Here is a 25,563-nt window from a genome sequence, read left to right as displayed (position 1 = left end):
CTTCTTCAGATATATTTTCGATAACTAGGTTCCAGGTTGTTTCCTCTGTATGGTGGCAACTTTAGATTGCAGATTAATGTAGTTAACCCAACATCAGTAGTAACAATTCGGCCAAAAGACTCTTCTTCATTCGCGGTGGCACCATCCAAAGAGACCTAGCGACGTTCACTCTTGCCTCATTGAACTCACCGGCAAGACGCTTTTGGAATGCACTGACCCGGGGCTAATCTTTACTTTGTTGGCTGCCTATTCAATGTTCATTTTATGGATTTGCATAACTAATTTATGCACCTCGACCATTTCCTCATTTTGAGCTGTTGCTGGCCGCCTAGTCTTTGGGTGATCTTCGACTCTTTCTCGGCCATGTTTAACTTCGATAAACCACCTCCGGATTGTACCCTCTGATGGAGTAGATTCACCATATATTCTGTTCAATGTTTGAACGATTTCAGATAATTTCACGTTCTCTTTTGTTAAAAATTTTATAACCGCTCGCTGCTCAAATTTTTCCATTTTTGGTTTGATTATCAGCTGACTTCAGAATGACACCTGCCAAAAAGAAACAGAATAAGTTATATGGCCGAAATTTTGTACAGATACTACTAAGACTTATTTGTACCTTTATACCTAAATCCAGAGTATGTGTTTGACAAAACGTTTTGAATGACCCTCGTATTATTGTACAAACTTGTATTGTTACCTGCTCTGAAGTTTGCTTGGAGAAGATAAGTATACTGAGTGGACAGAAATCATGGGATGCCCACCTTTCGCCCAGATAAGAGCATTGAGTCCACTAGTTCACGAAAGCGGTCCACAGGTATTTCCATGCATGCTTGCTGCACCGCTGTCCATAATTTAGTCGCATTCCTGGGTGGAGGAGCTAAAGCTCGAACGGACCTTTCCACAGCATCTCAAAGATGATGCTCCACAGGATTCATGTCCGGTTAACGGGAAGGCCATTCCACGGTGGCAAAATCTGCGGAACGCTCTGCGAACCATGTTTTAGTCACCATGGCTCTGTAGGGAGGCGCATTGTCTTGCTGGAGGAGTGCATTGCCCTGTGGGAGCACAATGACCATGAAGGGATGCAGATGGTCTGCAAGGATGGACACGTAACCTGGACTATTCAGAGATGCGTCTAGACGTACCAGAGGTCCCAACGTGTTCCAATTGAACACGCCCCGACCGTCCACCTGCCTGAATAGTTCCTTGTTGAGATGATGGGTACATAGCTTCATGCGGTTTCCTACAGATATGCACCCCCCCACGTCCTCTAGAAATAACTGGAAACGGGAATCATCAGACAAGGAGGCCCGTCTCCAATCATCCAGTGCCGATGTTCTTTCACTCAGTTGAGGCGTAGAGTCCTGTGTCGTGGCGTTAGCAATGGGACTCTGGTGGATTGGCGGCCCCCATAAACTATTGCGGCTAATGATTGTCTGATGATCTTGGTGGAGACGTTTCTAGCATCCCTCTCGTTGACGTCGGCCCTGATTTGAACCACTGTCGCTCTCCGATTGGCTGAAAAAAATGAGGGAGGGAGGGAGGGACGGACGTCGACGACTACGTTCATTTATCCGCCCAGAGCGCTGTCCACTATGAGATGTCATTCCAGAAATGGTGTATTCCCGATACACTCTTGATACTGTCGAACGGGGATAGTGTAATTTCTGTACCACCTCAGGGATAGAGTGACCCGTGAGCCGGTCACCCAGTACCATCCCTCTTTCAAAGTCAGCTAACTTACGACGTTTATCCATACTGACTTCAAATTGCCTTCTGCGTGAATGCAGTGTACCTATATACTTGCCAAGCGGTGGGTTGGTCCACTAGAGAGAGGGGTGACAGCGTCGCGTTGCCCAGGAACCAGGTATTCCCTGAATTCTGTCCTTTCAGTGTACATAAGAATCAAACGTGATTGTTATGTACTGTGGTTGGTGTATCATCAGAACTTTCATGCTTTGCTGCTCAATAATTCTAAACCTTGCAACCGCTTTTCAGCTTTTGTTCGTATACAGAAAGGCATACGAAATTGTAAAGTGGGATTTTAAACAAAGCGTTACAAATGTTGTGAAATCAGGCAGTTGATAGGCAATCCAAATAACACGCTTCGGTTTCAAATGAGGACTTCAATTTCAAAAACTAAGTTGGTGCCGCCTCTACCATTGTTTACCTAATAGTGAAATGCAGATGCTTCAGTATACAGTGCATTGTGTAAGTTGTGGTTCTCAGGTGAAAAGGAATATTGAGAAAAGTTCACAAAAGGAAGTCCCATCTGTTTCCTTTGCCCCATATCATACGGCATTGCTGCTATGTCAGGAATGGCTATTTTTTTAGCTGCTCGGTTCTAAATTAATAAATATTTTAACTTTCCCAGTGAGAGATGGTCACAGGAGTGACACACGCAGAAAAATTTTTAAGTCCACTGGAAAGAATTCAGTACAAGAATCATTGTTGGTCCGTGTGTAGAAATTAAGTCCCCTATTGTTCAGCACTACTCGACCAACACTTGATTACAAAAAATGCCTTGACTTATAGCAGGATATTCGAGAAAAATGAAAATGGTGGCTGCCAAGATAATCTCTAACATCACATTCAAAGAAAGTTAACTACGAGCCACTAGTTGATCTAAACAAAGTACTGTTCCTCTGCATATAAAGCTAGTAAGCATATAAAACTTAATGAAACTGGTTCGTCCAACCCTGAACAAAGAAAGGAAATTTTTCAACTATGTTTATACTGAATTCCCATCGCTTCCATATGAAAAATGCGCAACCTGCTACTAGGTTCTATATTTAAAGAATCCATGGAAGCAAACTGAAAAAAATTCTTGGACTGTCTTTAAAAATGTAATACGCATTTTTTGAGGAACAATAAACATCCAAATTGTGAGATAGTCATGAATAACATGTTGGACAAGTTCAGAAACTTTCATCTCAACTATTTCCCAGAAAATTTAAGTACTTTAAGCCAGGGGTTCTCAACAGGGACGAAATTTGGTTTTGGAGGGGCGAAAAAATCATGGGAATTACAATGGTTTGTGGCCCTCCAAAGATCGATTCCACCAGAGGACATCTTATTCCTTAAAAATAAATTAAAATATCTTTCGATTTCCAGAATAGATTAATTGTTTATAAATGACAAGATTAGAAAATAAATCACTATTTATAACGTGTTAAAATGCTCACGAAAAGAACAAAACAAGAGTAGTTTTTTTTTTCAAAAGGGAACCCTGAAAATACTATAACAAATAAAAAGATGAAAATACAATTTAACGTAAAATGTAAAACATGCCTTCCGTAGCGTCCAAATAAATGCAGCCCCGTGAGTAGCTTAATGGTCACGATCACTGTCCTTCCACTTAGAAGTCCTGTGTTCGAGTTACTAAACGGGATGGGCTCTTCACATTAATCGGGTTGGAGAGGATAGTGCGACTTTTTCTCCAGGAAACTTTGGATTCTCAACCAACAAAGCAGGCAAAATGGCCACAAAATTTAAAAGTTGCATTGAATTTTCAAGAAATTGTTTTGATGTTTATTACTGTGTGTTCTTTGGTCGATTTGTCCGTTTTTGAGGATGAACCAGAAGAACTCTTGCTCCCATGATCTAAGCCCGAATAACTCAGCACCGAGCAGAAGAATGCAGGAAAAACTACAGAAAAGTCATTGGTGGGTTTCAAGGCAAACTTCTTCACATCTATTCTGCAACCATCCTTCCTCAATTTGAATTTGCGCCCCCCCCCATGTGTGTGAGCTGAAAAAGAGGAAGAATCCCATCAGCATTGCGCTTGCTCAATCCATTCAAAGGCTTAAACACCTCAATCAGATCACCTCGCAGATGCCTAGTCTTCAGAAGTGGAAATTTCTAAAACTGAAGCCTTTCTTGGTAAGAGCACCCCTTTGTTCCCCCGCACCAATCTCGTTTCCCTTCTCTGTTCTCGTTCCAGCAGCTCCACATCCTTCCTAAACTTCGTATCTGATTGCACAATTACCTCTAGTTTTTTTATATTTTTTTTCATTTTCGCTTACCCTGAGTGTAGTACCTCAGAGTGACGTATCAACTGTGTGCGGTACGATACTCTAGGGTTACTGCTGCCCATAAGCAGTTGCATTTATCAATATTAAATTTCAATTGTCATTTCTTAGCCCATCTGCGTAACTTTTCTAGAATCTGTTGCAGCAGAATACTATCATTATCCACCCTGTCAACTTTTGTATCATCTGCAAACTTGGACGTTAAGCCTGATTTGCTTTCATCAGTATCATTGATAAATACAGAAAACAACAATGGGACAAACACCGAACCCTGTGGGACTCCACTAATAACATTAGTCTATGAATAGCAATGTCCATCGATTACCACTCCCTGTCTTCTCCCACTCAACCATCCGTTTATCCATAGCAGCAATTGCCCTTAGTGCCACACTGCTCCAATTTATATAGCAATCTTTCATGTACAATAGTATCAGAAGTTTTCCTGAAATCCAAGTATATGATATCAAAGTGGTCCTTCCACTCAATGTCATGTCACGATTACTCCCAAAAGGCAGCTGAGCTATTTGCAATACTCATAGTCTTGAAATTAGTTGAAAATTCTCCTTTGAAATACCTCATATACACAGACTCATTAAGTTTAATACATGCCCTTCAACATCACACACCATACTTCAACAGAATTCAAGCTCATTTAAAGAAGCTCAGAAATAACAACGGCAAGTGAATTTCTGTTGGATCCCAAGACATCCTGACATTGAGAGAAATGAATGTCTTGAGCGAATGGCAAAGAATCCCACAAGTGCAAATCTTCTACTGTATAAAGTCCCAGATTCTGATTACAGACTTATTATCAAACAATTACTACTCGGTGGTCATGACTTCTAAAAAAATCAACCACCTGATGAACTTCCTCAAATAAAACAGGAACTTCAGCCATGATAGTCGAGTTTCTGTATGAATCGGCAGAAAGAAGTTCTAGCACATCCTCATCGGACATCCTCATTTCACACACTTACTGAAGAAACCTCTGCTGCTGTCAACTGACTATGAAACATTTCCTTATAGAATGTATCATATGGTGCGTTAAACAGTCTTCAGTCTCCCTCTAAATATGCAGGACTCCTTGACCTTTTTGCAAACCATAGGTGCTTATTATAACATTGACAATTTTACTTTTTTAAAAACTAATAGGACAATTCAATCACACATAAATAATAAATAAACAACATTATTTTTCATAATACCGATAGTTAGGCGCAATATGCCCAAAGTTGCTAACGTTTTTCTCTTGCTCAAACAATACGAACAACCAACCAACCAACTAACCAACCTTTCACACACACATACACACAATTGTTGCACTTTGAGGTTTTACCTATACGTTGTTGCATCAGAGACATCATTACTAAAGTGTTAGCCCAAAACGGAAATGGCTGTTGTGTCAATCTTATTGCCAAACGAGACAACTTTCGTGAAATGACGAAAGAGCGACTTCCGTCGGCTGCTGAATTCTTTCATGTCTTTAAACTGAACGTACCGCTTCATTGTACACACCTTTATCTGTGCAGTAATAAAATACAGTGTAACTCTTCCACATCAGCATTTGTCAGTGTATGCACTTTGTTAGCTCACTCTTCGTGTTTTGTATGCCTAATCGTGTTGGTCCTATTAATGTTTCACATTCGAGCATTTCTGAAATCTAGCATGTCCTGGAGATGGTAAGATCAATATTGGCTGAATAAAACTCCCCGATAAGAATTTACCGAGGATAAAATCGATTAATTGAAAGATATTTTGTAAAAACGATAATAAATCACTTAAAATCAATAAGTGGACTAGAACCAGTATCTGTCTTTCTGGGAGCAACAATTCATGAACAATTAACAGATTTGTTAGATTTTAAGAAGAATAAAAAGAGCACTCATATTCATGTAGGGATTAAACGAACATGAACTGATGATCTGCTAAATAAACATAGGAGCATGCTGAAAAAGATACTGCCAGTCAAGTCAAAATGCGTGTGTCCGGGCATGGTAAGATGGACTATATGCTGAAAACTTTGTGGATTAACTAAAGACTTGAGGGAATCGGTAGGGCTTTGGTGGGATAGAGAGAATTTCTAGTAGAATGGTTCACCTTAGCAGATAAAAGGAATTTATTTTGTTGTCTTGGAACATTTGAACAAAGGTGGTGCAAGGACAGGATGACCAGACGTCTCAATTTGCACGTAATGTCCTAGTGTAACCCCAATAACTCTTTGGGAACGCTCTTGTGTCCATCAAGAGTAGTCAACTCGATATAACTACAGTCTTTCCAACACCGAGTGGAAAATGCCGAGATTCTTATCCCATCCATGACGGGAGGGATTTTTATGGTCTTTGTTCCCAATGTGGCCGAGTTAGTCGGTTCGGTCTCAGGTGAGAGTTGCACAGCAAATAGGCAAATCGACAACAAAACACAACAGTTTATAGATTTGTATATCTTTGTCTCATATCCTCAGTTGCACTGACGCTTAACGCAATCAGCGCCAAAGGCCTCCTCTTGGTGAGCAAAGGCCTTTGCTCACCAAGAGGAGTAGGCATTGGCGGCTGCTGCTCTGTCTACCATCCGTAAACTCTTGTAAAAACCTTGACTACAGCACTCCGATAACAACTCAAAAGGTTCTCAGTTTCCGTAACACTGCCACCCTCGGGTGCCAGCGTTAGTTGTGTCCTCGGGTGGGGAGCAACAGCCAGTTGGAAAAACATGGATCATAATGCTTTAACTGGACAGTGTATATTGCTTTTGTCCTCTGTGGAAGTATTTGCATCAATATTTGGCCGTCTGTTTCTCGATTGGAGAGGTGTGGCTTTGATGCCGTCGTCAACTGGAGGAATTTGTCTAAAATAATTTTTTTCTTTTGAGCCTGTTTAGCTGATCTCAACAGGAGGATGTAGGGTTTCTTGTAGTTATTCCGAGTTTTTCAGCCCGCACAGTATGCAAATTGGCCCGTGGACTCATACGATCATGAGCGCACGTTTGAGACCCAGTATACAGTGCCCTACTGCCTCGTGGGTAGTGCAGTTGGTGTAATCACCTTCATCTCCACACTGGATGGGAAAGACCTCGTTTCGAAATTCCGTCAATGATGCGAGGAATTTTTATCGGTCTTTTTCACAAGGTGACTGAGTTAGTCGGTCTCAGGGGAGGATAACATGGCTTTTCGGTTCCCGGAAACTCGCGTTTTTCGTTCTGAAAACAGCAAATTAATCACAGAACACACGCAATTTTACTGAAATATTACATACGGCGCAATATGGCCGAAAAACAACCAACCAACAGCGCCCTACCATTAATATCCGAGCACTCCTCCGTTTATAGTTTGTCACGTGTTACCCAAGCACCACTTGTCAGACACAAATATAAATTATGATCATAGGCCTTCGAGGGGACATAATAATGATGTAGATGCGGAGATCAGTGGAGTTAACAGACTTTTAGAGCAAAATGATGATGGATGATAATAGTAAGATAGTGTATATACACTGCCATACCATAATTGTATAATTTATAAACGGAATATGAAAAATTATTTCTAGGCTCATTAGTTTTTTCTGATTCTCTCTTTCTCTCTCTCGCGCTCGTAAGAAAATATTAAATAAATAAACTCTTCGATTAAATAAATAAATAAACGTCTGTGAATGCATGGCCTTCGCACTTTGCAAATTTTCAATTAAAGTAAAGAAAAAGAAAGAGGAAATTCTGTCGCACGTTTTTAATCATTATTCATATCCACAATGATTTGGATTAACTGTTAGGTAATGTATGCAGTGCGTTATAACTTCAGACACGTTCGATCTTTATTTCTTAAATAATTTGCTTTCTTTTTCTGTGTTTGAAAGAAGTAAAACTTAAATTGTTACTTTTCGCTAATTAATTAACTAATAATGTATAAAAGTGATTGCTTTCATATCAGCGTACATCCCTCGCAACATTCAACGTTTCTTTAATAAAAATTGAAATGAAAAACGTATTTCACGGGCCCTCCTGTGATTTAATAAAACACCTCAGATCAGTCAACATTTTTTAATGTACTTTATTTAGTTCTTGGTTTCTACAATTTTAAGACTACGAAAGTATTAAACGGTTTTAATATAACAAGAAAATAGAAATAGATAATGATTTATATATTTAGTAAACTGCTAACAAAAAACGAATCTGAACGAGGTTGACATGCGCATCCACCATATTGCGCATTCATTCCTTCAATGAGCGCGCAACAATAAACATAACATCTCGTGCTTCAGCTGCATGTGATACGTATGTAAAAATCATTTCCGGTTTTCTGTTTGTCCAATTTTAACGAATTAACGAAATTTAACTTGTTTGTCATTTAAAACCCCTGGCATTACTATTCTGTGCAGAAATTTGTATACTTTTCTCCTTCCATAATAAAGATTATATTTATAATAAGCTGGCTGATTTTCTTTCGAGTCTCATGGTTCACGTTCTCCTGTACACTGTTCAGTAATGACAGGGCTGATCACTTGTTGAATTCCACTGGTATTTTTCTAAATTACTGTAATCGCATTGTTAAAAGCACTGATCTGCTCTTATTCAATGTATTGTTTTGATGAATTTGCAGTTTCATTATAATTATACGAATGGCATCTGCTATAGTGGATTGCTCTTTTTGTGATTTGTCATCGTCTCAGCAGTATGACTGACACTGTTTTCTGTACCCTTTCTTTATTAGTAAAACTTTACGCATGCGCTGATGACTGCAGAGTCAACATCGAAAGTGGGATTCCATTTCAGCTTAATTTTTGATTCAGATAATCAAATAAGGACGAGCCCTTCTTAGCCCACTTGGGACAGGAACGCGTGATGTTTGTGCAATTGGAGAGCACAACCAGTGACCTTTTCAATCAGAGGTTCCAGTTCAGTGCTTCATAGACTTCATATGGACTGCACAAATGAATTCAGAAATTTGCGAAATTGTCACAGGTGACACATATTTGACAGATGATCCAATATCCTTCTTGTTCCTTGGTACTATCAATCCTATAGTGTAAATATACTCCCCCAAATTAACTTAATAATCACGTGTTTTTTTGTTTACAGCTATTGTCCCCTTTCCGTGAAAGAACTTTAAATGATTCATGTTTCACAATCGATGGCGCCGTTTCATGGAATACCATCCCAGATAGGATGCAGACTTCAAGGTTGTCTCCCACTATTGTATCAAGATTCTTCTTCACAGATGTTGCAACTTCACTAACAATGATCTAAATTGCAAAATGAACTGTGAATTCATTCTCCTTCAAAATAACTTCGAAAGTATTCTCTCAAAACTTACGCATATGATGGTAAATTCGCACGAAGTTCTCATCATTTGAGCAGCAGGGACACAGTTTCTGAAAAATATAATTCATTGAGAAATATAACTGATAAGGAGTTCATAATATTACATCAGTTTTTATTTCAGCAAAAAAATAAATATTTCACGATGATTTTTAAATGTACTCTTTGGATAATATGTGCACGTCATAATGCATTATCCACGTGATGTCTGAAGTTGTCGATGATGTCAGAAGGACAGAGATTTCGGCTGATTTCCTAGTTAATGGTTCCCTCCTCTGAAGTTTCTCTTTAATTCTCAAAGTAACTCCAATAGTCATAATTCTCGCCATAGTTGGGGAGATATTTTTCGTTTACTTTTGACCTTCATTAGGAATCTTTTTTTTCTCTTTTTTTTATTGGTGTAGGTGTCAGTTTTCTTTTCCTCTTTTCGAAGCCACTTGTGTAAGAGCTAATTAAAATTCGCGATGTTAGCTCCGCATAATATTTCGTGCAGGTGCATGCATTTGTTTGTTTCTGGATCACTACACGTTCAGCATGCTTTAAGTGAACGTGACCACTCATCATGAAATTCTGGTTTTCCTTGACGACAACAAAAATGCATTTTCTCTCTCCGTCAAGAAAGCTTTTGTCTAAGCGGATTTGAAAGTGAAGATTACCAAGACCGAGCTAAGAACTTTGAACAGAGTTATAGCCAATAAAAACAGCCGCCAATTCGGCACTGATCGCAGAATAAATGTCTCTTTATTTAGCTAGTAAAGGTTTTGAGTAGAGTAAGGCATTTTTAGTCTAAAAATTGCTTCTTATTTCATCAGCAAAGAGCTCACTCAACTCTACAACGAAGTACTCAAATTTGCACAGGTGCCTTCAAGCTGGTTATCATACAGAGTCTGGCAGTCCCGAAGAAGCCTCGTGCGAAAAGACCGGCTGACTTCAGGCCAATATCAATTGCCTCTCCCTCCATGAAATGCCTCGAGAAGTGCATCTATAATGACGTAGCACTCGCAATCTTTGCGCATAGGCCAGAACATACCCTTTATGCCATGCCTAATAAATCTACTGTAACCTGCATACAGTCATTATCACAGAAAATACTTCACGGCTGGAATGACAACGAAGATCTTCACACCATTTTTCTGGACATGAAATCTGCTTTCCACTCAGTCCAAATAACACTCCTTCTTGCCTTACTTGAGAGATTCTACGGGATATCCGGAAACATGCTCGAGATCCTCAATAATTTCTATCTAGGAGAATGCCACTAATGGATCAAATTCCAGCTTTCCTATCGTATGCTACTTGTCATGCAAACGCCATGTTGGTGATTCACAAGAAAGACAAATCTCCTCTGAATCTGTAAACAGCTACCTAAATGCATTCTGTAAGTATTCCAAATTTTTTGGCCTGTCCAGAGAATCCAGAGAAAGTCAATCCAGAGAAGTCAAACTATCTCATCTTTACGCCAAGTCGGATGACTTCTGCTGGTACTGCATCTCCTCTATTTCCGGAATTGGCAGGAAATGTTCCGACTCCCACAGACAGTGTCAAATTCCTAGGAGTAATCCTTGATGCCAACCTCACCTACAAAAACAAATTCAAGCTCAGTATTCCAAAGCCATGAGAGCGTTCTGGGGAATGAAAATTGATCTGTGCAAAACGCAAAATAAGCAAATAATTAAGAAATACCTTGCAACTTACTTCTGTAGGTGCTCTCCTATGCCGTGGAAGTTTGGTCGGCGGCACCACCCACCAGCCTCAGGAAACTATGAGGGCCTCGAATTCTGGGTGCTGAAGTGGGCCAACTAGTGGTCGCACCAGATCTACACAACATCTAAATCTACTCTCTGCTGCAACCTGCATTATACGCCCATAGTCCACAGAGCCCATGTGCTAAAAATAAAGTCATTCCTTCATCTGTGCTTAGCTAAGCAGGATCACATCAACATCTGGAACACGGTTGGTTGGCGTTTGCCTGGCAGACAGCTCCGTAGTACCCCCTCATTGTGCTCAAGGCTCCAGCGGTTACAGAATTTCAAGAGACACTTCCCAAATGTGACTCTGGACACTCTCAACTCGCTCGACATCGACTTCGACCTGTGGTCTATAGACAAGGCCTATCGCGATGGCATCTTGTCCCATCTTAGTTAACCGATGTTATTTCATGTTCTGGTCAACTTGTAGTCCTTTTTCGCTGTAATTTCTACTTCATTTTACATTGTGATTATCATCTTTGCCTTGATCTATTAATTATTATTATTTTTTTTTTATATAAAACAAAATCACTTGTATAAACAACAAATTGTAAGATTCCTCTGGCTTTCTGCGTAAGGAATCACTATTGTATAAAATTTATGTTAACAAAGAATCTTATTATTATTATATTCAATGATATATTTTTGTATGATTTTTTTTTAGTGTGTGTGTGTGTCACGAACTATATTTCGCGAAAACGGGTTAATAATCATGAAATTGTGATTTTTTTGGTTCTAGTGAATCTTTGATATTTCCTCGAAATTCTGGTTTGATGTTGTATTTTTATTTATGCGATTTTTGGTGAGTTTGTCTAAGCGTATCCTTGCAACCCCTGATCGGCGTGCGGAAACATATGTTGAAGTTTTAACTTATATACGGTGTTGCCAATGATGTGGTTTTGTACGAATTGCGTGTAGGCTGCGAGTCCAATCAGGGTTAGTTGGATCTTCATTCAGGACTGGGCAGAAGTGTCCGTCCAAAGTTACAGTTCTAGCATTGTCTCTGGTATCAGTCCTCCGATATGTCGTCATTCAGTACATATTGGGGTCAAGGCTGTTGGTGGTCATATTCGGTGGTTATTGTCCAATCCGGTGTGTTACACAGATGGTCGTGTCGTTCGTGGGAGATCCCACCCGTCCAGGATTTTGAGTGCCATGTCCAGCTGAGGTGGAGCGAACAGGATATCCCATGGTCTTTCCAGGATCCGATTAGGTACCGGTCCATGTCATTTTCGTGTTAGTCTTATCCTTAGGTTTGTCTTATTCAATGGTAGTCTGGTTGGTTAGTTTGATTTCTGTGCAATCAGCCGGTTTTAATCGTTTTAGATGGCTATTTCAGTTCTCCTCCTGTTGAAAGAGGTCCTGCTCGGTATATTTTGACATTGGACGCTAGAGAGGGGGGGGGGAGACTGAAGGCTGGGGAATACAGAAATATGGGGCCAATAGAGAAGATAACCCCAGGAGTCAGTGGGGCACGCCCATGTCTGACCAGAGGGGAAAGTATTGGAAATGATGTAAGGAAGCATGCTTACACTCATGAGCCAAAATATTATGACGATCTACATAAAAGTGTTAGGCCACCTTTCGCTGTGATAACGTCTTGTACCCGGCGTGGCATGACTTCAGGAGAAAGCAAAAGATGTTCGCAGCTATTCTAGATCAGCTGGACCGAAAGGCATCCCGAAGTTCGGCAACGAAGCGAATGCTGCGTTCCACCACATCCCACAAAAATTCGATGAATTTGGCGGCCAAGGGAGCACACACAATGTTTGGATATGATCCTAGAACCATTCCTGCACAATGCGAGCCTTGTGATAATTTGTCTTGTTTTACGCGTCCAGTGCCATCACGATACTCGGTCATCACGTAGGGCAAAACTTAGTCCGAAACAATGCTGTGGAAGTATTTGAAGGTGAAGTCCATGAAAACATCCCCCAAGCCATGATATCATCTACACCTGCCAACTGTGCAAGCAGATTGCACAGTTGGATGATATTCAAGCATTATTAGTAAATAAAGCTATTGACTACATTTCAGAAGAGCTTCAGAAGATAATATTCCTGTGTGAAAATTAACCGTGAAACCCTGAAAACTTAAAACAGTGGAAAATATAAAATATTAAATGAAATATTTATAATTGAAGAGAAAAGTTCAGTAAGTTTTACCAGTTTTCCTGCAAGGAACGGTTTGTGCTTTATGGTCAACTCCGAGAACTACATGTTTAGAAAGTTTTATACATGTGCAGCGACTATTACTAATATAAAATAACACTAATAATATAATATTAACACTAGGTGGCAGATTACTCTCATCGACGGTGCAATACCACTACTTTGCTTATTGGAGACTTGGTGAAATCCAGTTTGGTCACCAGAGAAAAGTTTTCGGCATCCTCTTCAACTCCTTCAACCCATGCACGGTAGGAAGTGCTACAGGTTTTGGTACCTTTCGTGTTTCGGATTTTCATAAAAAAATCTCAGCTCGCGCCACAAAATATCGGCCCTTGAACATGCACAATATATATTGAGCGATATGGCATTTTTATTTATTTATTATACTAGGCTTTCCCTGCCAAAAAAGTGTGGTATAAGTCGCCGATGACCACCACCACCACCAACAACTGATACCCATGCTGTGTAGCGTGATTCATTACTCCACATAACCTTCGGTCACTGCTGTAATGGCCAATGCTTTCTTCCTCTGCACCAGGATAGACGGTAATATGCACTCAACGATTTCTCTCTACCTAAATGTTTCTTCTGATGAAAGCATGTGATGCTGATCTCCACAGATTCATTGAAAAAAGAACTGCCCTCTCTGACCCTCTAGTACAGCAGCCTGACCTTCTACTATCATTCAGAGAGACTTCTGTTCAACTTCTCAAGTATATCTTGCATTGTACCTGAATTATAGCAGGATATCCATTTTTGTAAAACGAATAATAAATAAAAAAAGTAGTATTCACCCCGAACCCAAACTGAGGATGAAAGCCCATCTGCTTCTGGCCTCCTGTACAATCTGCCTCTTAGGCTTAATCCAGAGGGGAAAAAATACTCTTTCTGCACGTATTACATATACGAAAGAATTGTGTATTTGAAAAGATTAAAAACATTTTGAATGTCCCGAGTGTCAACAGTGATCAAAGCGTCTTCTTTCATAAAGCACACAGAGTATTAGTCTTCAAATTTATGTATTAATTTAATTTTGGCCTAGCCTACTTAAAAGGAAGGAATGACACCTTTCTTCAAACACAGATGCACATAACTAACACACTAACCTCTCCTTATCCCCACTAAGTGGAAGCAGGTGGCAATGCTCCTGCTTCCACTTAGCGAGGGGCCGGAGAAGACCTAGAAAAATAAAAATAATTTCCCAGGGCTAAAAAAAAAGAGCTAAAATGGATCACGAAAGCTTTCCATCACTTAGCTTCAAGCTGTAACTCAGAAAATGATCGTGACATATTAAAATGTAAAAAGACAGAGAACTAAAGTATTATGAAAGAAATCTCCATCTTCACCCATTCTCCATCTCAAAATGAAACTGTCGCGGGATCACCTTAAGTGGTAATAGACTCAGTTCTGGAGAGCTCTGTATAAAAACCACAAATATACAGACAGTCTGAATCTTTACTCAGACTTGCAAACTTTGCATGTATTCTTGTAAAAGTTATGCCTCTTGTCCTCCTAAATATATCAAGAGGTGTCCTGAATGGAACTTACTAAATGAGTCCGAAAAACTAGTTTAGAAACTAAAAGAACAGAAAGTTGTGCAGGCAAGAAGAATTAAAATCAGAAAAGATGTTGTACTCGTAGCCACACCATGTTTTTACATTTTCTACTCAACCCTGCCATCAGCAATTAAGCCTGTGACCTCAATTCTCTTAATGTAATGTCAACAAGTATCTTCTTCCATTTTCTGGACCTTCACCCCAAGCAGATACTAAATATTATGGGTTCTTAGAAATTTAGGCGAGAAATTTATTTACGTCGCTTTCCCCCCCAAAAAGGTCAAAATACCTCTCGTCTTAGGGTTTTCATAAACACACCGTACAGCATAAACTTCAGTCTGTGAAAATTGGTGACCTGAAAGAAAATCCAGAAATATATAAGACAGAATACTAAACCACCCAGGAAGCAAGAAAACAAATTTTAGTTGAAACCTCTAGCCACAGATATTCCTCTCAATCAAAACGTGCACACTGTACAGGTAAGATTGGAATACTGCACTTGGTGGAGTAGTAATATTAATTATTAAACACCAATGTCACTCCAGACATGCAGTATTCCAATAAAAATAACCTTAGAAGCAGTTGGGATACGGATTCCCGTTGTAATAGCAGAGACTCATCTAATATGTCAATCATTCTCACTGGTTGAACTAGGTAATTTTGTCATAACCACTGCCAGCTCTAAGCTATTCCTTGAGCTGCGTAATGCATAGGTAACCTGTGTTGCTTGAAGATAATAAAGCACTCAAAACTTGGTCTTGGGGTGGCCATAATATGACAGTGGACATATAATAATAAAATATTTTGTCATATAAGAGTCACCCAATAATTACCTGATCTATTGGTGTGTTAATGTGTTTGTAAATTGCTTGTGTTGTCTGGTCCGTTTGCTTGCTTTTCTAGTTGAAAACCTGGGTTTCCAGGATGAAAAACCATTCCATCATCGCCTAAGAAAAACTCAGCCACGGAGTGAAAAGAGGCCATTAAAGTTCCTTCCTTATTGATGGCATTCGAACCAGGATTTTCTCTCCCGGTATGGACAGGTACGGTAATTATAACCATTGTACTATACGGAAGTGGACATAATACATAACGTACTGACGCCTCTTAGCTTTAGTTGCTTTGACACTAAACACACACATGCCATAACCACGCCCTCCCGGTGCCACAGTTGGTAGACTGCCATCCTGACAAGGAAGGTTTTAAGGTGATTTCTGAGAGGAAGAGCAGATTCCCTAATAAATACAGTGTAGCAAACTATTGCTACTTTCTTTAAGGTCACCGGGCTTGCTTGCGTGCGCCTGCAAGGAAATAAATGTATGAGTGACTTCAAATCATTTTATTTCAACTTCCTAGATGCATCTGGATAGCAAGAAACTGTCATCTAGCGCCTTAAACTTGGCACTGTGCCTTTTTTTGTTTTGTTTGTTTGTTTTGAAAATATATAATTATTTTATTGTAGAAGGAACAGTTGGGTCCATTGCGGACAGGGACAAGGATACCAAAATTATTTTTTGTGGTGAAGGGAATTTTATGAATTACGTGGATAGAACGGGGAACGCGTGGTATCTGTGAAGTTTTACCATAAAAGACAGAATCTGATGTCTTGCGATCGCAGACTTCTTGGCCAAGAAGAATTCGATAATTTAGGTACATTTGGCAGAAGTGGTGGGGTGGTAAGACAGTGCCTTCATTAAATATTAATTAATTAAGATGATAATGATGGTAAGCTACAGTATGAAAAATAACGAATTTGAAATGAATGCAGTCTTTGAAGTTACATTCGCTTCTTACGTTAACTTAGTCATGGATGACAAAAAAATATGAGAGACGATATGTCCTAGATTTGAAAATTAAATAACATTGTGTAAATTATCGATTGCAAGAGGGCTGCTAACAAAAATATATGTAAGTAAGGACTTATGTTTGCTTGGGTCATCCGGATGGCCTATATCTAAATTCACCAATGATTTTTCAATTATTCTATTAAAAATGAAAGTATTATAGCCAAAGCAGCTTATGGGTCATTAGTTCCCTACGACACACGCACACATCTAAATTCACAATGTTATTTTAAGTATTATTGCCGTGCTCTACATACACTTATCGACAAAATTAACAGAACACGTAGGAAACGTGGTGTAACTCGTGCAGCTTGCGAAGAAGAGGGAAAAATTGGTATGGCGTTATACCACAGAATAACGATGAAATGAGAAGAAATGAAACGACATCCAAGGGCTTACTGTATATGTTCGATTTGATTTAATTGTGGTGATCGCTGGCCACGGCGCTCGTACATATTCATTTACAAGACATTCCTCCACCACTTGATCTCTAGGTGTGATGGAGTTGTCATGCATGAAAAGAAAATCTGGGTCAATGGCACTCCTAAAAAGTCGCACATAGAGTTCCAGGATCTGTTCTCGGTATCTCCGCGCAGTTACAGTATCCCTATCAAAAATATGAAGAGGGGTGAGGCCTTTGATCATTATTCTGCCCCACACGAGAACACCGCCTCCATCGTAAGTAAGTATCCCTTTCTCTGATGTTGGATGGATGGTACCGCATTCTTCGTTGTCTCCAGATGAAATAACGTCTAGAATCTGTTTGTAGGTTAAAACGGGACTCATCAAAGAACAGAATTGTACTCTATTTGTTAATGCTCCAAGTCACATGTTCATGGTACCAGTTTCGACGAGCTCTGCGGTGATTTGAGGTTAATGGGACAGAAACCACTGTCTTCCTTGAATAGAGTCCACTTGAACTGAGCCTTCTTAACACAGCCCAGTTGGAAATGTTTTTATCTGTAGCCACAGCAACCTCGAGACAAAAAAATATATATATTTATTAGAGTTACCCGTAATTGATTACATCTACTCATGTGTTCTGTGTCTGTAAATTGCGTGTGTTCTCTGGTCGATTTGCCTGCTTTACTGGACGTAAAACCCCAGTTTCTGGGGGGAAAAGCTGCTATTACGCCTGAGACCGACTAACTCAGCCACGGAGTGAAAAAAGCCCACTAAAGTTCCTCGCGTCATCAACGGGATTCGAACCCAGGCTTTTTCCATCCGGTGTGGAGAGGACAGTGAAGATACCATTGTGTTACCGCGCAGACAACCTCAAGGGACATCGTAGGGTTCCGTCTCGCTGTTAGAGTCAGATAGCAGTCCGTTCTTGTTGACGTACCTAGAAAAAGGAACGTAGGTTTCTTTTTCTCTGTTTGATCATGTATACTCACAGTAGAAAAAACACACCACGAGACAATTTTATCCATTATACTATTCCTTCATATGCCCTTGTGGGTAGAATCGCCGTCCACCCCACACCGAGTGGAAAAGACCCGAGTTCGAATCCTGTCGATGACGTGTGGTCTTTTTCACGAGTCTCGGCCAAGTTGGGAAACTCCAACAAACAGGAAATCGGCCACAGAACACGCGCAATTTACAGACAGCAAATTGCGCGTGTTCTGTCGCTGACGCCTAAAACCCTATTACAAAAACAACTCCCTCATCCGTTATCTTTCTGCTATTTTACCAGACATACAATGTCAGTTAATCATTTGCGTAAACGCACCAATTACGAAATTTCGTATCGAAAAAAGTAACTCGTCAAATTCTGGTTAAAATAACAATCTCGATCCCTGGTCCCTAATTTAAAAATGATCAATTATTTTAGACGCAAAACTCGATGTCAGTATCAAACTTAAATTGAAAAACGGTTGTGATAATGAAAAATAAATTACGCAATGCGAAATCTAGCTCTTAATTTATTTATTTCGAATAATTGGCGTTCAACTTTAACTCATTCTGAGCCAAACAAGGAATGATGCAATCTGGAACTTAGTTACGCGTCTCATTCCAATTCTTTTCCACAATAAAACATCGCGATGTACATGCAAAGCAGAATACCGAGTAGTAATTAAGTCTGCAGTACTAACACTGTAATTCGAGAAGATTTTTATCTCCATGATGCAACTCGCTATCTTCAATTTGCGATCACTTACTCAGGAAATTAATTTTGCGTAGTGATCGTTATTGGAAGAATATTCGATTGGTATCTTTTCACCCATGTTTGTTCAGCTTCCTGTGGAAACAGCCACTGGCAGTTTCAAGATACTCCTGTTGCGAGGCTAACTATTGTAATTTAATATAAACACCTGCTCTTTAGGATAGAGGTTCAGCAGGGAACACGCAAACAACTAGGTACAGGTGATATAATACGTGTAACGAAATCTTTGGAAAAATCTTCTACTTTCTGCGGATTATACACGTCTTCCTTTACACTTGTGACAATACCGGTACCCTTTGTAGTTAAATACAAAAAAAAGCAATAGAATATTGGTACAGCTGGATCCTGACTGTTCCACCTTGAGTCCTGAAACACCATTGGTTCAGCTACGAAATCACTAGAAATTTCATTTTAAATTGCAGAGAAATATAAAAGCCATGTTTCAAAATGTTTTTATTGTGGATGCAACTGTTATCTGAAGCACTCGTACTACATTCCCAGACATTTATTACAGCGTATGCAATAGTATTTGTGATATTAATTTCCATTTATTTCAAGGCCATTGCGCTTTCTTTTTTTTTTTTTAATATTAATGGATTGATGCCATACTATAAAGATATTAACTTCACGTTTAGCGCTGCTTCTGTTAACTGCCATTAAAGGTAGCAAAATTAAGGTTTCTCTGTAAAAACACTCTTGTAGTCACGTGGCGCAAATTAGATTAAACGTGAATTTTATTTGAAAAGTCACGCGATACACTGAACGAGTTAGACACGAGTTTCCAACAAAATATCGCTTTATGGATAGAAGCGTTTTTTATTTATTACTGCTTCCTGGGAGTTAATGTCCAGGCTGAAGTACTCCACTTTGGAATGGTGATCGAATGCAGACCTTTCCAATGTATCTTCACACGGTAGTCTCGTCTTAACTTGACCTTAGTATTGATTCAGTAAAGAGAGAAAATGGGATCAAATAAACATACGAGTGCAAAGTGTCTTTAATTTCGAGAATTTTTCGATCGATACAGTTCTGTTGTGCGTGTGAAGTGGTTAATAGAATATTGTGCACCATACCAGAAATGCAGCTTTGGAGTGCATGTACGAAAAACTTAAACCTTTCATCCATACACGTACTTTTCGCCAGCTGTTTAAAATAATTCAGAACCCAGACTTATAATGAGCTTATTTTCAAAATAAGGTCATTATAAATTATTACTTGCATGATTCCTGTTTGGATCATGGGTGTGTCTACTTCCTCTATTGTTCAATCACCAATAGTACGTCACTCAACGATCTGGTGTACAGGTTTCAATAGATGTGGCACTATCGCGCTCCAACACTGCTCCCAGAAAGCTTCCTTTTTTTATGGATAAAAACATAGCCGTGAAAATTCAATACTTTGATTAAAAGAAAATGAAAAAAAAAAAAACTCACGCGTAGATGAATTTTTCAAGACATTCGCACACTTTTTCTGACTTTTATTCATGAGAAATATGCGTTTGTTCCCTTATTTGCTGCTGGGGAAGACACTTCAGCCTGCGAATAGATGCTACTCTAAATTTTAACAGATACTTCGAAGTTTAAATAACCATTAATGAAGAATATACACTGAGTTATCACTGAATTATGACCACCTACCTAACACCGTAAGTGGGCCATAGTTTGCACGGATAACAGCCGCTATTCGCTTAGGCATTGACTCCACTAGAAGTAGGAAAGGATCTGCAGTCATGTTGCCTGCAAACCTATTCACAGTGTTGAAACAGATAACAGTTGCTTGTCCATACGTCTCACTTCCCGTTCAAAAACGTTCCATAGGTGTTTAACTAGATTTAGGTCAGGCGAATTTGGAAGTCAATCAAGATGTGTGATATCTTCACCGTGTTCCTTGAACCACTTGTGCACAGTGCGGGCCCAATGATACGGCTCATTAACGTCTTGGAAGATCCCGTTTCTGTCCAGAAAAAAAAATTCAATATGGCAGGTTGCATGGTCTCCTAAGAGCTGCTGGTATTCCTCATTAGTGAAACGTTGGTCATTACGCATTAGCGGTCCTAGTTCTTGGAGCTAAACATATTAAGCCCCATACTAAGAAACCACTGCCACCTGCCTAGATAGTGGGCACGAATCCATGGATTCGTGTTGCTTGAACCACACACGAAGGCATTCGTCAGGCTCGTGTTCACAGTTGAGCTTGGCTCAACTGTGAACAACTTTCTCCCCCCCCTCCCTCAAGGAAAACAGACAATCCGACCAGAGAACACACGGAATTTACAGATATACAAAGGTTGTTAAAATTAAAGTATCCCAATGTAGAGGGCTCTGGAGCGAGTTCTAAGGCTCGTACTGAAGAGAAATTTGGACAACAGGTACAATAAAGAATGCGCTAGCCATTTATTGGGCAAAAAATTAGTTACAAAATTTGTCACTATATGGCGCTGTGGCAATACAAATGACTTGAACAGCGCTACAATTGTTCAATGTGTTCTCCATTTTGGTCAACAACAGTTTCCATTCGAAGAACAGCATTTTCTACAGCAGAACGTAACATGTCAACAACTGGAATAGCCAGCACATGAAGTCTAATGCTGTCCATCAGATCTGCCAGAGTTTGACATCCTTTCCGATACACCTGGTTCTTCAAAAAACCCCACAACAAGAAATCGCATGGGGTGAGGTTCGTCGGGGTGGCCAAGATGTCTGAAAACAACGGCTAATGACCCGTTCGTCTGTAAAGTGTTGCCTTAGCAATCATTGGACACAACGGTGGATGTGAGGTGGTACACCACCTTGCATGAATATGGTATCCAAGGCACCCACGTTGTTGCAGCTCTTTTGGAGACTGCAACGTGACCTCTTGGATAACTCGAGGGTTTTCTGTTGCCCAAATGCGACAGTTTCGCGTATTCACTTGTCCATTTAAACAGAAGTGGGCTTCATCACTCCAAAGGATGTTCGATGGTCAAGTGATATCCGCTGTCATTCGCGCCAGAAGCTGAAGTGCGTATGTGAAATGAATATCTGCATCACCATGCTTTAGCTGCTGCAGCATGTGCATCTTTAATGATAATACCGCAGCACCTGATGCATTACTAGCCTTACAGTGGAATACGGCATGTCCACTTCACGAGAAACAGTGGCACACAACCACACGCAGATTGACTCGATAAATCCACGACAGCCATAGCCACATCTTCAACACGAGAGGAGTCCACTCGTTTTCGACCTGTACCTGGTTGAACACCAAGAAGTCCTGTCGCTTCAAATTTCGCGATAATTTTGCGGAGAGCACAAACAGTGATAGGTCCACGTGGGCCTTATGCGTTTCTGATGCCGGAATTCTCTGATAGCAGCAACTGCATTGTTGCTGTTCTGAGAGTACAGCTTCACCAATGGCGCTTTTTCCTGCAAGGTTGTTGGCATTGCTGCTGTAGTGCAGGCAAACATCTACTGTATGATTTTGAAGAGACTGATTTGCTTTTATAGAGTACAGTAGAGCCGAGTAGTGGGGCTGTGGCAATAACTTACGATTATGCGAATAACGTAAGTTATTTGCATAATCTTCAGGTGTTGTGAATGACAAGTGTAGTAGAAGCTACTCCGACTTCTTCCTGGAGAAGTGACTGACAGGTGAGGACTGTGCAAGACTCCGCGCAGGCGCCTCCCCACCACCACCGCCTCAACACTGGCTCTCTGAGTACCTTCTTGCCGGCACAACTCCAGCTTTGAAAATTGTTAAAAAATACTTCTCGTCGCAAAATTTATAAATGAACTTTATAGAATTATTAACTAACTATTTTTGTCACCAAAAGGAGAGTTACTTAATAAAAGAAAGCGCGCTATCGAAGAGCAATAAAAAAATTGTTTTTTAATTTTAACACAAAACGTAAATGATAGATTTCAATAGGAAGAGTTTTTCCTTGATAAACATCGAATAACGCGTAGCTAATGTGATTTTTAAACTTTTAGCTCCATTAGCGACGGAAATAGAGGGGGGGGGGGAACACGGAAATTACCCTTTCTTGTCTGGCGCCGCCATTTTTAATTTTAAAAATACTCGTTGAGCTCTTTGAAACGTTGCATAATAAGCTATAGGTTGTCGACAACATTTTGTCCCCCATCCCATTTCTCAGACAAATTTTTGTCAACAACGATCAATATGGCGTTATGTTGGCCCACATGATGCACAAACTCGTGCAAAATTTCAAGTCAATAGGTTGATGGTTCCAGAGATACAATGCTGTGACATACCGACGGACAGACAGGCAACCGAGTGACGTTATAAGGGTCCTTCTTTAGACTACGGACCCTTAAAAAGGTCAGATGATATTCCTCCCAATAAGTTCAGGAGAGTTAATTTCTCTTTCAATTTTAACGCTATGTTTTCATCCACCCAAAACACAGTTATAGTGATCAACATCTTCGTTTATTTGAAGAGCGCCTCTTCGGGCCAAACAGCCTGGCCAAAAAAAAATCTATTGTGATCACTTGCAGGGAATATTTCGACAAATGCTGTATTCTAGTCAAGGTAATCTTCACTGGGGCTTGAACTAATTAGAATTCAGAAGGCTCGAATCCGGTGGGCCTTAAGAGCCCTCTTGTAGAAGTTCTCGATATCTTAGAATTCACTGGAAAGTCCTCGAGTTGACTTTTGTGGACTTCAAAGATTACCACACCTAGCTACATTTTTAGTTAATAGGTTTAAAAAACTGACACAAATGAGGACGCTCGTAACTTGTGTCCCACATACGCTAGTTCCGTCCTCCACCTGTTTGAGGGGGGAGGGGAAGTTCATTTAAGTGCCATACTTTCTGGTTTATCTCTTAAACAGTTAGCAGAAAAAAGCTGTTCTTCTGGAAATAAAATTTCCCCTCTGGTAGCGATTGTAAGCTGTAACAATTTCGATTGAAATTAGCAACTGCGAACTCAATAATTCAAATACCACTAATTAGATTTAAGTCTGTTAGTGTTTTAATATTTGATTCCTCTCTGTATGTCTCTTAACTTTAATGTGGCAGTCGAATATCGCCGATCGCATAATTAGAATTAACAGTCGCAGTTGTAGAGCCCTTCCCGTTTCGTTTCCAATTAATATCGCACCCCTCCCGGCACTCACCGTTATTCTGAGACTGTAATATCTGATACTGCGCATCATGTTAGCTGTTGTGCCCTTACTTTCCTGTCCTTCCCCTCTCCCCCCCCTTCTACGGAAGTAAAGCGTACAAGTACAGCTGTTCCCTGCGCACGTGCTGCCTTACAAAAGGTTTCAGAAATCGAGGGCGTGTAGTATTCAACGTATCGATGTTGTGTAGGATCAACAAATGAGTTGTTGGTGATGTGGTCTTCTCATTTCGCTATTCTGTCAGTATAATATGGGCGCGTGACATTTTACGATCCTGCAAATACTGCTTTATAGATAAGGTACACTCGGATAAGAATTCCAACTTCAGACGTCCACGAGGACGTAACAGAATTCAGGGATCAAAAGGATGTTTAGTTTTTCCTGCATTCTCATTACACCTGATGTAAAAACTAGATACCAAGAACTAGGTGAGTAAAATCATTTGCTGTTTAGGGTTACTGAAATCAAATAACTTTCTTTAACTCATTTCTTATAACTCGAGAAGAAAATAGCCATATTTTTTTTCCTAAAATTTTAACGCGTTTATATTCAAACTTGGTTAGATTTCACGATAATCTCCAAACATGGACCAATAGTACCAATGCGTGATCTCATTGACAATACATTAGATTCGCCACTTGTTACTCATCTGGAGAGGCTGGATTCAAATCCTGTCGATGACCGAAGGAATTTCTAAAGGTCCTAGGGTTCCCCCATGAGTTATTCAGGGTTTTTCAGCCCTTACAACTCGTAAATCGCTCGTGAACCCATACAGACACAATATGGTTAAGTCACTGATGCTCTTGAAAAACCACCACCACCATAAACAACAGTATGCAATGCTAAAAATTCATTCGAGGTCGCTGTTCAATCCACAATGTTCAATCCACGACTATAACAATTCTGTGGTTATCAAGTGTATTCAAACACGCGGCTTGCATAAATCTATTCTTGTACACACCGCTGGATGTAGCAATTTGGAATATTTCTTCATTGCGTGTAATCATCGCTGATATGGTTCCTCTTGTATTCAAAAAACGAATCAGCGTAGGTAAACGTTATCTAAGGTTTGATGGATATTCATCAGAAGCCCATAAAACTTGCGTGCTTTAAACCGTGAATGAGAATGAGTTCCTTAAAAGGGTAAATGTTGTTTGAAATGTTAATTTTTAGACCACCTGCTGCCATCTAGTGAATAGTATTTAAATTACTTAAAAATATCACGTGTCTTTGCTGTGCATGAGGAGACATTTGCAGACGCTTAGTTACGCGGTATAAAATTATTAGATAATTTTATCTAAAAAGGTGACAACTAACAGTTAATTGTCACCTTTTCAGCTACATTTACAGCTTTTAAAATCGGTATAAAATTATTAGATAATTTTATACCGATTTATTTAATTATTAGATAATTTTATACAATTTTTAGCTTCCGTATACCTTAAAATAAACTATGTAAAAATATGCAAAAAGTGCAGGGTTGGTACTTCCCAACCATTAATAAACAATAGGAAAAAATTATGAAAACAGTTCCTGTTATTTTGATAATTTTCCGGAATTTTTTGGGCATTGAGAGAAGGGGCTATCTTAGCCGATGACACCGAATTCTTTTTAAATAGGC

At 39.7% G+C, this 25,563-nt stretch overlaps 1 protein-coding gene across 2 annotated transcripts in view; it reads left to right on the top strand.

Annotated features, from left to right (window-relative positions):
• The window catches only part of LOC150085832 (uncharacterized), a 101,643-nt gene that overhangs the window by 4,609 nt on the left and 71,471 nt on the right, over positions 1–25,563 (top strand). Inside the window, exon 1 of one of the 2 annotated variants that reach the window (XM_090374266.1) lies at positions 24,279–24,370. The exons of the other annotated variant lie outside the window; for it this stretch is intronic. The gene's annotated coding sequence lies outside the window, so the exon portion shown is untranslated. Of the gene's footprint in view, positions 1–24,278; positions 24,371–25,563 lie in introns of those variants that run through there. 2 annotated transcript variants of the gene reach the window in all.

The sequence above is a fragment of the Mastigoproctus giganteus genome, chromosome 5, assembly GCF_048544385.1.
Source record: "Mastigoproctus giganteus isolate SK-2022 chromosome 5, ASM4854438v1, whole genome shotgun sequence".
Classification (NCBI taxonomy): domain Eukaryota; kingdom Metazoa; phylum Arthropoda; class Arachnida; order Uropygi; family Thelyphonidae; genus Mastigoproctus; species Mastigoproctus giganteus.
This window is presented reverse-complemented; position numbering and strand designations above follow the sequence as displayed.